Source organism: Pteropus vampyrus, unplaced genomic scaffold (assembly GCF_000151845.1).
Source record: "Pteropus vampyrus isolate Shadow unplaced genomic scaffold, Pvam_2.0 Scaffold21, whole genome shotgun sequence".
Taxonomy (NCBI): Eukaryota; Metazoa; Chordata; class Mammalia; order Chiroptera; family Pteropodidae; genus Pteropus; species Pteropus vampyrus.
The window spans coordinates 9,179,380-9,191,334 of NW_011888802.1; positions in this window are offsets into that span (position 1 = coordinate 9,179,380).

Below are 11,955 nucleotides of genomic sequence, written 5' to 3' on the forward strand. Positions count from 1 at the left end.
GTTAGTAAAATGCCTAGTCAAATGGATTGTCTTAAAAGATATCTACAGTGGACAGAAAAATGCCAGCAAAACTTTACTATAAGCATACGTAAGAAGATGTATTAAGCAAAATGTAATCCAGATCCCATTTACAATTTAATTGGGTCTGAGCTACCAGCACCACTCAGGAAATAAAGAAGCCTTTGTTGATCAACAATCCCTGAAGGCATTGATGCACTCCTTTTAGCTCGTGCCTTTAAACAGAAAGTCTTCCAAAATGCCACACTGAAAAAGTACCCAGGCCTATAGCCTCTATTCAAAATCTAATTCTTCAACTGCCCAAGTCAATCTCACAGCTCACCCAGTCTTGCACTAATTTCCCAGCTATGAAACTCAGAATTCACCTCCCTTTACGCTACTGCTGCAGCTCTCAGAATTGAGAGCTCACCTAAGCTAGCTCCAGCTAAAATCCTGCCCATTGACCACTGCAAAGCATTGCCAGTCCACCTCCTAATAACTATGTGGCTGGTCCCCAGGGGGAGCTCCCTATCAAGTGGAAGGTGCCTCATAGAAAGGACAGAACATAATGTTCTGCTAAGGCCAAAAGGACCAATAAAGCAATAGGCATTTTCATCAATATGTATTATGAGGATACTTTTTCTTTTTCTTTCTTTCTTTTTGTGAGAATACAACTCATTTTATATAACAAAAACAAAAAGAAAACTAAGGTTTACTTTGCTGAATTTCGGTTATATGTGTCTTTCCCATACAGCATCAGATAATCAAAATCATCTGAATTTTACTTTATGTTTATTTTGCGTAAATATAAATTTCACCATCTTTATTTCTCAGTAGTTAACAATCACGTCACAGCATAATATTTGGTTTAAATTATAGTATGGTCATATTATCGAGAACATAAACAGACAAGAATAGCAATGGAATCATTAAGCATACATGCTTTCTAAATTCAATATGTGTAATAACATGTATAGTCTTTGAAAAATAATGGTATCACAGAACTGAAAAACAGCAATTGAATGTAAATATCCTATGTCTTTCTGTGTCTTTTAACTCCCATTGCAGAATACCACAATCTAAATAACTGATCTTCGTGGTTCATAATTACAAAGTTAGTGCCATTCGTATGCTTTTCTTTTAATTAAAATGGTTCTATATTGCATCATTTGTTTTATTGAAAAAAGAAAAGAAAGGAAGTCTTGATTTAATTGACGATAAGATAACACACAGGCATGACTTAATTCTGCATAAGATCATTTGTTCTTATAAACTGTGTGTGTGTGCTTGTGTGTGTGTGTGTGTGTGTGTGTGTGTGTGTGTGTGTGTGTGTGTATAGCAAAATATCAGCAAAATCTATCTGAATCAGAGGTGTCTGTGATGGAATGCTACAATTCCCTTTACATCCACGGTGCCCCAAACACAACAAAGGCAGATTTTTAAAACAGGTTGAGACTTTAGTTGATGTCTTCAATGTACAAGTTTTCAAACTTATACCAATTTGGTACATAGTATGCTTCTGCCATCTACTGGAACTATGAGACACTGCTGTGTGATGACTTTTGCAGCAAATAAAGTATGAACAATGGTGGTTAAACTGGATTAACCAGACACTTTAAAGAGAATTTCTTAGGGCTTTTATATATATGTATAAAGTAAAAAGTCACTTTCAAGATTTCTAGGAAAGAGATCTTCCAAAATTAGATGCTTTCATGGATGCCTGAAAACCTTTCCTTTGTTGTAAAATTACTTTCTCTTTCCAAATGCTCTTTTAAGATACAAGTATGTCCATTTTAAATATGCAATACCATAGTGAGACAAGAGAAGAAAAGTCTGAATTTCCAAAACCTGGAGGTTTAGATAATAAAGGGGAAAATGGATAGGCAAATAATCCTTTTGTCAGTAAACTTTACTTTTTTTCAAGATTAATTCTGACATTTTCTATAAATATGATCAATATGACAATTTCTCCTTTATTCCACAGAAAAGGGTTTTCCGTGATCTTCTTATGTTTAGGGACCATTTTTGACATTCCACAGCATCTTAAATTTATAAAAGCATTTTAGTCTTGCAATTCTCTGAACTTGGTAGGTTCAACATTATTACCATCATCTAAATGATTTGGAAACTGAAGTATACAAAATAGGAGCAGACCCCCCAGTGATTCCCACCTCCTGGTATTTACACCTCTGTGTAATTCTCTCCTTTTGACTGTGAGTTGGATCTGGAAACTTGCCTTTAATGAATAGAATACAGCAAAAGTAATGGAATGCAGCTTCTGAGATTACATTATAAGACTTGATATCTCTCTTTCTCTCTCTCTCTCTGTCTCTCTCTCTCTCTCTCTCTCTCTCTCATTCTCTCTCTCTTTCTCTCCTTCTGGCTCTTTACACTTGCTCACTTTGATGAAGCAAGCTGCCATGTTATAAACTGCCCTATGGAGAAGCCACAAGGAACTGAGGGAGGCCTTTGACAAACAGCCAGTGAGACCATGATGCCCTCAGTCCAACAACCCATAGGAAACAGAATCCTGCCAAAATCATGTGAGTGGGCTTGGAAGGGAGTCTTTCCCCAGATGAACTTGTAGGTGACGACAGTGCTGGCATTATCTTCATTGCATCGTGAAGAACCATAAGCCAAAGGACCAAGCTAAGCCACACACAGACATCTCATGCACAGAAAGCCATTAAATCATAAATTTGTTTTTAATTTTAAACTAATAAATTCTAGGATAATTGAGTATGCAGCAATAGATAAATAATACAAGAATGTTAAGTGAAGTTATCTTAGTAAATCAATAAAAAGTCCTGGTCTAGCAAATTAAAAATTGTGCAGAAGCAAGAGAAGAAATAAGTGATGTGATGAAATAAAAGTTTACTGAGTACCTAATCTTTAAAAGGCCTAGTTTAGGTAAACAAGAAAAAAACTCAGTATCAAATGGTAAGGGCTATAAACCGAATGTTTGTGTACCCCTCAAATTCATATGTTGAAGCTAATCCCCAATGTATATTATCTGGAGGCAGGGCCTATGGGAGGTGATTAGGTCATGAGGGCAGAGTCCTCATGAATGGGATTGTGCCCTTATGAAAGAGACCACGGAGCTCTCTTGCCCCTTTAACCATGTGAAATTATAGTGAAAAGATTGGCTTCTAAGAATCAGAAAGCAGTTGCTCACCAGACACCAAATTGGCCTGGAATCTTGATCTTGAACTTCCAGCTTCCACAACCATAAGAAATAAAGGTTTGTTGTTTATAAGCCACCCAGTCTCTGGTGTTTTTGTTATAGCAGCTCAAACAGACTAAGACAGGAAATAATATATAGGTAAAAATGAATTAGAGGAGGGAGGATTAGAGGGAGGATATAAATAATGATTCTAATGTCAGGAGGGCTCAAAGAATAACCTCCTTGGATAAAGACCAGGAAGGACATTGTTGGGCAGACAAATTTTGAAACAGGCCTCTTAAGCAAGGCTAAGATTTCAAAAGGGGAAGAGAATTTCTAGTAATAATTAAAACCTATGAAAATGTACAGAAGTGAGAAGACAAGGCAAACTTAAGTAAAAGTGAATGGTTTATACAAGGGAAGATACTACGGAATAGATCTGCAGCATTCAAATAAGTGATTAGAGAGCCTGAATGCCCGGTCTGAGAAGCCTGCACTTAATTAATTCTGCAAAGACCTATTGATATCGTTGATATGAGAAAGAAAATGCTTTGACCAAGTTAGTGTCTTAAAAGAATTATTTTGGAACAACATGAAGGATGAGTCTACATACTGTCGGGAAAAATTGTGAAAAACTGAAATGGAACAAAAAGGTTATTGAGTGATTTCTCTGGTAAACTACCCACGTTGAGAACAGGAGTCAGGCACACTAAGCCCATGGGCCAAATCAAGCCAGTGACCTGTTTTTGTACATTTGAGCTATGAATGATTTTTATATTTTTAAAAGGTTTTAAGACAAAATAAAACAAAACCAAGATGAATAAGTGACAGAGATCATTACTATCTGATTCTTTACAGAAAAAGTTTGCCAACCTCTGAGCTAAATAAAGAACATCCTTCTAGATTCTAAATCTAAGGGATTTGCACCTTTCATGGTCTTTTGAGCTATTTTACAACTCTAAGTTGTAGATAACTGATAGCACTGCAAAATAACGTATCTATTAGCATGCAAATAAATTCTGTCTGCTGGAAAGACATTTTATTTCTTTTTCCCATACTATCCCTGTGGAAAAGAGTTGGTTTTGCTTCAAACTATAAAAACATTTCATGGCCTATATGTCTCTGCTCTTTGAATTATCTCTTGAAGTGGTTGTAACATCTTACTAGTTACCTCATAAATTCATGAGTTAAATAAAATCTTTGACATGTATTCATTTTTTATTTTCATGGAAGTCAGGATTTGGCCTTTTTATAAATTTATCCTTTAAAAATGAAAACAGCAAAATATGATAAATCAGAGACCATCAAAGCTGTCTCTAAGACCTATATATGTTCTAATGTATCATTAAATGCCATGGAACTCTGGGTGTCTCTAGTTGATTAAGTTCAGCATCTCCCTAAGTATATACAAAGGTTAGAGATTAGGCAAATGAGTCATCCCTCTTTTGATCCTAAGGGTGTTTTGGATGTTCTAAAATGAAGACTAAACAAAATCCTGTGACAGAGTAGATAGTCACCCAGGAAAGGACTAGACGAAGGTAGGACACCATCCAGTAAAAATATAGTCACACATCACTTAACTATGGGGATATGTTCTGAAAAATGTGTGGTTAGGTGATTTTGTTGTGCTAACATCTTAGAGTGCACTTATACAAACCTAGATGATATAACCTACTACTTGCCTAGGCTATATGGTAAAGCCTATGGCTCCTAGGCTACAAGCCTGTCATTCTAAACAAAACAACAGGAGATTAAATTAAACTCAAGAGAAAATAATGCAATCGAGAGATAAGAGATGTATGAGGTTGCTGCCAGCATAACACAGCAAACTTTCTCTTTGTAAGTAGAAAGAGTATATGCTAAAATAATGATAAAAAGTATAGTATAGTACATACATAAACCAGTAACATGGTCATTTAATATCATTATCAAGTATTATGTACTAAAAATACTTTTATATGATTGGCTGGACAGTACATTTGTTTACACCAGCATCACCACAAACATGTGAGCAATGTGTTGTGCTACAACATTAAGATAACTATGATGTCACTAGGCAATCAGACTTTTTCAGCCTATGATAATCTGATGGGATCACCATCAAATATGCATCCATCGTTGACCAAAATGACATTATTTAGCATAGGACTGCACTAATTTAACACCTAGATGAGGTAAAGAGAGGCAAAGGATGGAAGGTCAAATTTTGTACCTGGTCATGTCAGCAATGTCCCTCATAGCGATCTTTTTCCAGGTGTACTCATAGAGCAAACACAGATGCCTTTTCCCTTCTTAAAAGTCTTTTCTTTTTCTTCCCTCATCCTCTAATCTTGTTTTTAGACCAAGACATGACTTCCTCACTAAAATATCTTTTCTTCCTCCTTGCTTCTTCAAAAATTCCTTTTTTTCTCTCTCATTTAACTGTTATGCAAAAATCTTCTCTATTAGTTATTTCTCAATTGATTCTGATGGTCCGTTAAAACCAATTTGGTAAATAACTATTTACTTTAGTTGTGCAGCTAGAATGGTTTAATCTTTAAACTGTGAGTGACTTGATATTTGGGTGTTTTGGAATGGTGGTAGTGACATATTTACATTTTGAAAGGAGGAAGTTTGTTTTTCCTATTAGAAAAGTATGAATTAACTTATCCTTCTCCACACACGTAATGACAATGAAATTAGGAGAAAACGAGGTTGATAAAGACAGCATTATAAAGACAAAATATTCATAAATTGACATTCTATGGAATATAAAAGATGAAACATAAGAATTGGTATAAAAAATATTCCAGTATATCAAGCCTGGTCCAACGGTAGTGATGTTAACAGATGTGGGAAATTCAAGTTGAGGAACTGATTTGGGAGATGGTTGGAGAGATTATGATGTGACTTTTCTTAATGTAAGAATCAATTACAGCTGTAGTACTCATTATAGAATAATTTCAAAATTGTGATTAGGCATTAGAGAATAAATAGTGTAAAAGTAGTTGCTATTTATACCATAGATAGCATATGGTTTGGGGTACTTATTGTGCCTTTTTCACCTAATTCTAGAGTGAGAACTTTTCCATGACCTTATAGAAATTTTCTACTACTTTATCTCTAAATTTGAAGAATAACAACAAAAGGTATATTCATATACTCACTATATTTGGAATACAACTATGGAATATTACCTATTTTTAAAAAGCTTCCTGTATAGCAAAATATGGTTATAAATTTCTGTTATCTAAGAAGATTATAATATCATCATTAGTCTTTATTAAATGAGTCCGTGGATAATATATCTCTGCAAGATCAGTCAGCAACTTAAGATTTTTATTAGTGGAAACCAATATCTGGGTGTAGAGGAAATAAGTCAGATTTCATTTACTTTATAAGACTGTTTATATTTTACTGTTTTAATTCAGATATAGAAAAATTTAAGCCCTTATGATTTCTAACTTATTTCTCTCTACATGATTCTTTTGCTTTTCATCTGTGGCCAGAAAGTGGTGTTTAGAATCTTAAATTTTCCAATACCTATAAAAATAGATTAGTTAAAAATTTTCAAACTCATTTAAAGCCTGATTCTATCTGGTTTAATGTGCAAAAAAAAAAAAATGTTTGTTTCAGAGGCGAATACTCCCCATTTCTTCTTTTTCTTTCATTATTTTGTACATAATACAACTTCATTTGTAAAAGAGAGGTGTTAAATTTTTTAAGAAAACGTATTGTATTCTGACCCTCGGCAAACCTATGGATATCAGCACTCAGTCGAATGAATAATATGAATCCTAGTTTCAGGATTTGCTTTAGGCAAAATATGTCAAATAGGCAATCTCTTCTCACTTCCCTAGAGACTACGGTAAGAATCTGACAGGGTGGAAACCAGAAAACACATTACCTTCAAACTGAAATGTTGTTTCGGCAGTAGCCATTTCCTATTCACTTTAAGAAAACTAAGACCCACACACTGTGTGACAGTTAATTCCTTTCAAATAAATTTGTTTTCGTACCGATTCAGTGGTGAACAAAAGATTAATCTTCAAGTAAAATACTAACAAAAAGCATAAACATGTTTTTTCTACCTGTTCTAATGAATTAAACATTCCCTTTTTTTAGGTAAAACAAAGGCTTAGCTGCCTTTGAATGGCCTAGAGCTAATATGGTGACATACGCTCTAATTTTTTTTCATAGAACTGATTTATTACAGTTTTTCAGCATAACCAAAAGCCTACTCCAAACTAAATCATTTCACTGTTGAAACTAGAATTTACAAAACAGTATTTAATATGCAAAATAATATTTTAAATGAATCCTTAATGAGTTATTATACTTTTTTTAACAAAAACTTTGTATGCTGAAGCAAAGTAAGAGGGTTCTCTTAGGGGTAGTACATGCAATTAATCATAAAGATTTTTTCTAGGGAAATAAATCTATGTAGTTTTTAAATTATACTATTAAGAATCTTTTTCTCATGTGTCATGGTAATTAAAATTTAAATTTGTAAGTAGAACACACAAATCTTTTGAATATTAAACATGTCTATTTCGCTTGTAGCTACGTAGGTCAATGCCCTCTAAATTTTTATGCTGGCAAATCTTCACTAACCATGCTGAGCTCCCTCTCCTGTGCAAAATATTTTTTTACACTCCAGGGACAACTATCATAGTGTATCAGAGGCACGCCTTACCTCCAAATCAAATTTATATAAAGCAAGGGGTTTAAATTATTAGTAATTTTTTAATATAGTCTGACATCAAAAATGGTTTAATGAATATACTCTAATTCTGCATTTTGTCTTCTTTTTTCTTAAACCCTTCTATTTATTCAGACAAAAGAAATATTGCCTATTTTACTTAAGAACTGATTATCTGTTTAGGATAAGATCTGCTCACATATAAACATTTAGAGATTACAGAAATTGTAGGCATTTGTTTTTTGAGAGAGAGTTATTTGGAAAAGTAGGAAAATAATGAACTTTGATTTGAGAACATTCATTCAAATTTGAGCTCTGTCATTATAGGCAATTGCTCTCACTGAGCCTCAATTTTCTCATCTGTAAAAATGGGTCAATAATACAGACTTGCAGATTTGACAGGCTTGAAAGAGCTGGTCACATAAAAGAACAAACACATACAGTTAGTGGTTCAAAGAATAGAAATTCCTTTTTGCCAATATCCACATTATGAAAGTTTGACAAGAAATGACTTGCTTCCACATGATTTTATTTGAGAAAATATTTCTTCTGGTTTCTGACTTATTCCTGGGAACAGAATAATTTATTAAAAGGGCAAGGAACATTTCAACTTTGTTTGCATCATTACTTTTCTTTTAAGCTGACTCCAATTATAAAATTCTGATGCATTCAAATCCATTCATTTTTCATTGCCTGACAATGGCTAGCACAACCCAGGACAAATCTATTCACCTGATAAATAATTCTAAGCAAATATACCTGACTTTGAGTTAGATATCAATTGCTATATGATAGCTAAAGCTGAAATGATAAAATCACCTCTCTCACAATTCACAATTATTAGTAGGAAAAAATCAAACAACTCTATGATTTGACATGTCAGAATTAATATAAATATAACCACATATCCTCAACTGCTCTGACATAAACAGCCAGTTTATGCTTAGTTGAGTTATACAGAGGTATGGTAGTTTAGCAGAAAAATCATGGAGCCAAGAGGCCAAAACTTGATTTTTCAACCCACCCTCCAACTACTCGATTCTAGATTTATCATTTAGTATCTTTAATTTTCAGTTTCTTTATCTATACAATAGCAACAAAGACACCTATCCTGTTTATCTTACACAGTTATAAAAAAGATAAAACATAAACACTTTTAAAATTCTAAAATACTAAAGAAAAATATAAAGCAGTTGATTTCAGGGAGCTCAGTATGAAAATTTACTATCAAGAATATATGAATCTGATTCCATTCTAGAAGAGAAAACAGTACAATACTTGGCTCACATGGCCAAAATGTCAAAAAGAACTATATTTTGCCAAAAAGGCAAATTTGCATGGGAATAAAAAGAAAATTTTCTTGTATACATTGCTTAGTAGATTTATGCTTTAGAATAAACATGTTTATCTCACAATGAAAGTAAGAATAAAGGAAAATGAACCTGTTAGAAAGAGAAGGAAAGGTTTAAAGCCAAAAAATAATATAGTGCAAAATGAACCATGAAGAAACAAACAGACAAATTTTGCCTTTTGCCAAGGACTGACCTTGGTTATTAGCACATCAGATCAGGAAGATTTGGTTCTTGAAAAGAACTTAAAAAGTACTCAACCACTGTTTGCCTTGCCAGCAGTATCTAGATCTAGAGTTTAACTACCTGGCTTTAGGTAGGATAATCTACACCGTTTTTGCTAGTAGCAAAAACAGAGACTTGATATTGACCAAAAAAAAAAAAAAAAAAAGGCTAAATTTTGCAATTTGAAATTTGAGAAGCATTATACATAAAAAATGAATTCATAACAATTTTTCATCCCATAACTGTAGAAATCTGTAAATATATTTCTCAAATTGAAGAATAGCACTAATAGCTGTTTGGAAATAAATTTAACTTACAGTAAGGAAATTTTTAAAAGACATTCATTTCTATCCAAATCCAGAAAAATATTTCTTAGTTTCTCACATAGGCTAAATATAATAAAAATAATCTCTTATAATAGAGACCTTATAAAAAAGAGAACCTAAAAAATATAACATATGTTAGATTAGATATTTATAAATAAAACCCAGATTTCAGAGTAAATGTAGGATATTGAGGAAAGAGATAAAGCTAATATCTCTTGAGCATTAGCTATGAACCTGGCTCAGTGCTTTAGATTTTATAAACATTCATTTGACACCAAGAAAAAAAAAAGAAAGTTTTTACAGGATTTATAACAATTCCCTTTTAAAGATGAGGAAACTAAGGTTTAGAAAGTTTATTGAATGCAACACTAATAATAATTCATGGTGTCAGAATTTACATATTGAAAAGCCTATCCAGGGTCTTCATTTACTGCATCATCTTGAGTAGGTCTCCATCTCAAAGCTTCCTTACTAAATGGGCTTAACTGTTTGACATATTCTATTACAAATTCGAGGTTTCTTTCTTGAGGTTTTTCAGAGGCTAATTATAAGGCAATCCTTAATACAAAATACGTACACAAATACACAATAAATTAACAAAAATTAGCAGAGTAATAATTATTCTGACAGTCCCATGACTCAAAGGGTTTAAATATTCAAAAAATGATAAAATCAGTCTGCTATTCTCAATTCTATTGTCTCCTTTGATTACACAAGGCATTCAGCAGCAGTCCTCAATAAGTCAGATGATTTATATCTCCAACTGCCATAATTGCATAGGAACAACCTCCAGTCAAGACCAAGCTAAGCACCAGGAATCTTCATTCTGGGACAGTAGCTAGAAAAGATGTAATTTCTCCCTTTATCTAAAGTGTCTAAGTTGAAGAAGTGAAGAAAGTGCCAAATTCCTAAAACCAAAAGATTAAGCATACTTATTCTTCCATTCATTATTTCTCATCAGTCCTAAGACTTCACATACTTAAGATATGGACTTCTGTCCATCCCTACATTGAAATTTAGATACTTTTAAACCATTATTGACCCCACCTTTAGAACACTAGAATTATTTTTCTAGTGTCTTATTTGACCAAATTAAATTCGAAGTATTGCTATCCTTTCAGCATATAGATATGTCCGAGGTTGCATGCTGGAGACTGAAACATGTGAAACAGAGCCGAGTTGCCCCAGTCATTCCCAGCTGGACTACCCCAAGGATAGAAGGATCGAGGGGTTGTAAGTGTTTACCAGAAATCAGAGGGAGAGAGTCATGGAGAAAAGCAACCTTGAGGACAGCAGTGACCTTTTTTTTTTTTTTTTGCGGGACACAATTAACCTGAAGCAATGCTTCAGAAAGAGAAATAGGAACTAAATAAATATTCTGACCTCCCTCGCTTCTCAGTCTTGATCTCCTGGGTGACAGGTGTCTCCACTGGCTGAAACCAGCTGGATCCCAGAGACTGAAACAATCCTTTGGTGGAGTCTATACAGGCTAGCCTCCTGGTGCAAAGAACAGGGTAAAACATGATCTGGAGGAGCAAATGCAACATATCCATTACACCATGAATAGGTAAGAAATTTTATATAACATTCTCTTAACATTCATAGACAATGATCTTTTGGATTCATATTTCTCTATTAATATGGTAAAAGCTGCCTAAAACTGAACTACCTTTAAATTTCTGGAAAGAAGCTCACTTGGTAATGATGCGTTATATTTTCATGTGCTGCTGGATTCTACTGGTTATGTTTAAGAATGTTTGCACCAATCTGCTTAAGAAAGATGGCTCTGAATTTTTCTTATTGTTTCTAATACCTTTCTTTTGCATAAAGATGACTCATTAAAGTTTTTCCAAACATGAATACAAAGAAAATCAAATAAAAAGGGAAAGCCTAGGGTTCACTTTTAGCGTTATAAAGAACAAAATCTTGGAAGTTTTTGGAAGTCAGGCTTTCCATCCCCACCAATCATTACTTTAAGAGATATGGTAAGAGTTGAGACAGATTTCACAGGAACGTTTTTATCTTTCTCCTTACACTTGTATTATAGGAAGTTAGATCAGGTAGCTCTTTAACTGGCCCATGTTAGGGTCCAATAAACACTACCTTTTCTGTCACCCTATCATTTTCCCCAAGCCTTAGTATTAGAAGGACTGATTATCCTGGTAAAGGGACAGTGCAACATCATAATTTAGTAGTTGCTCAAGATTAAATTAA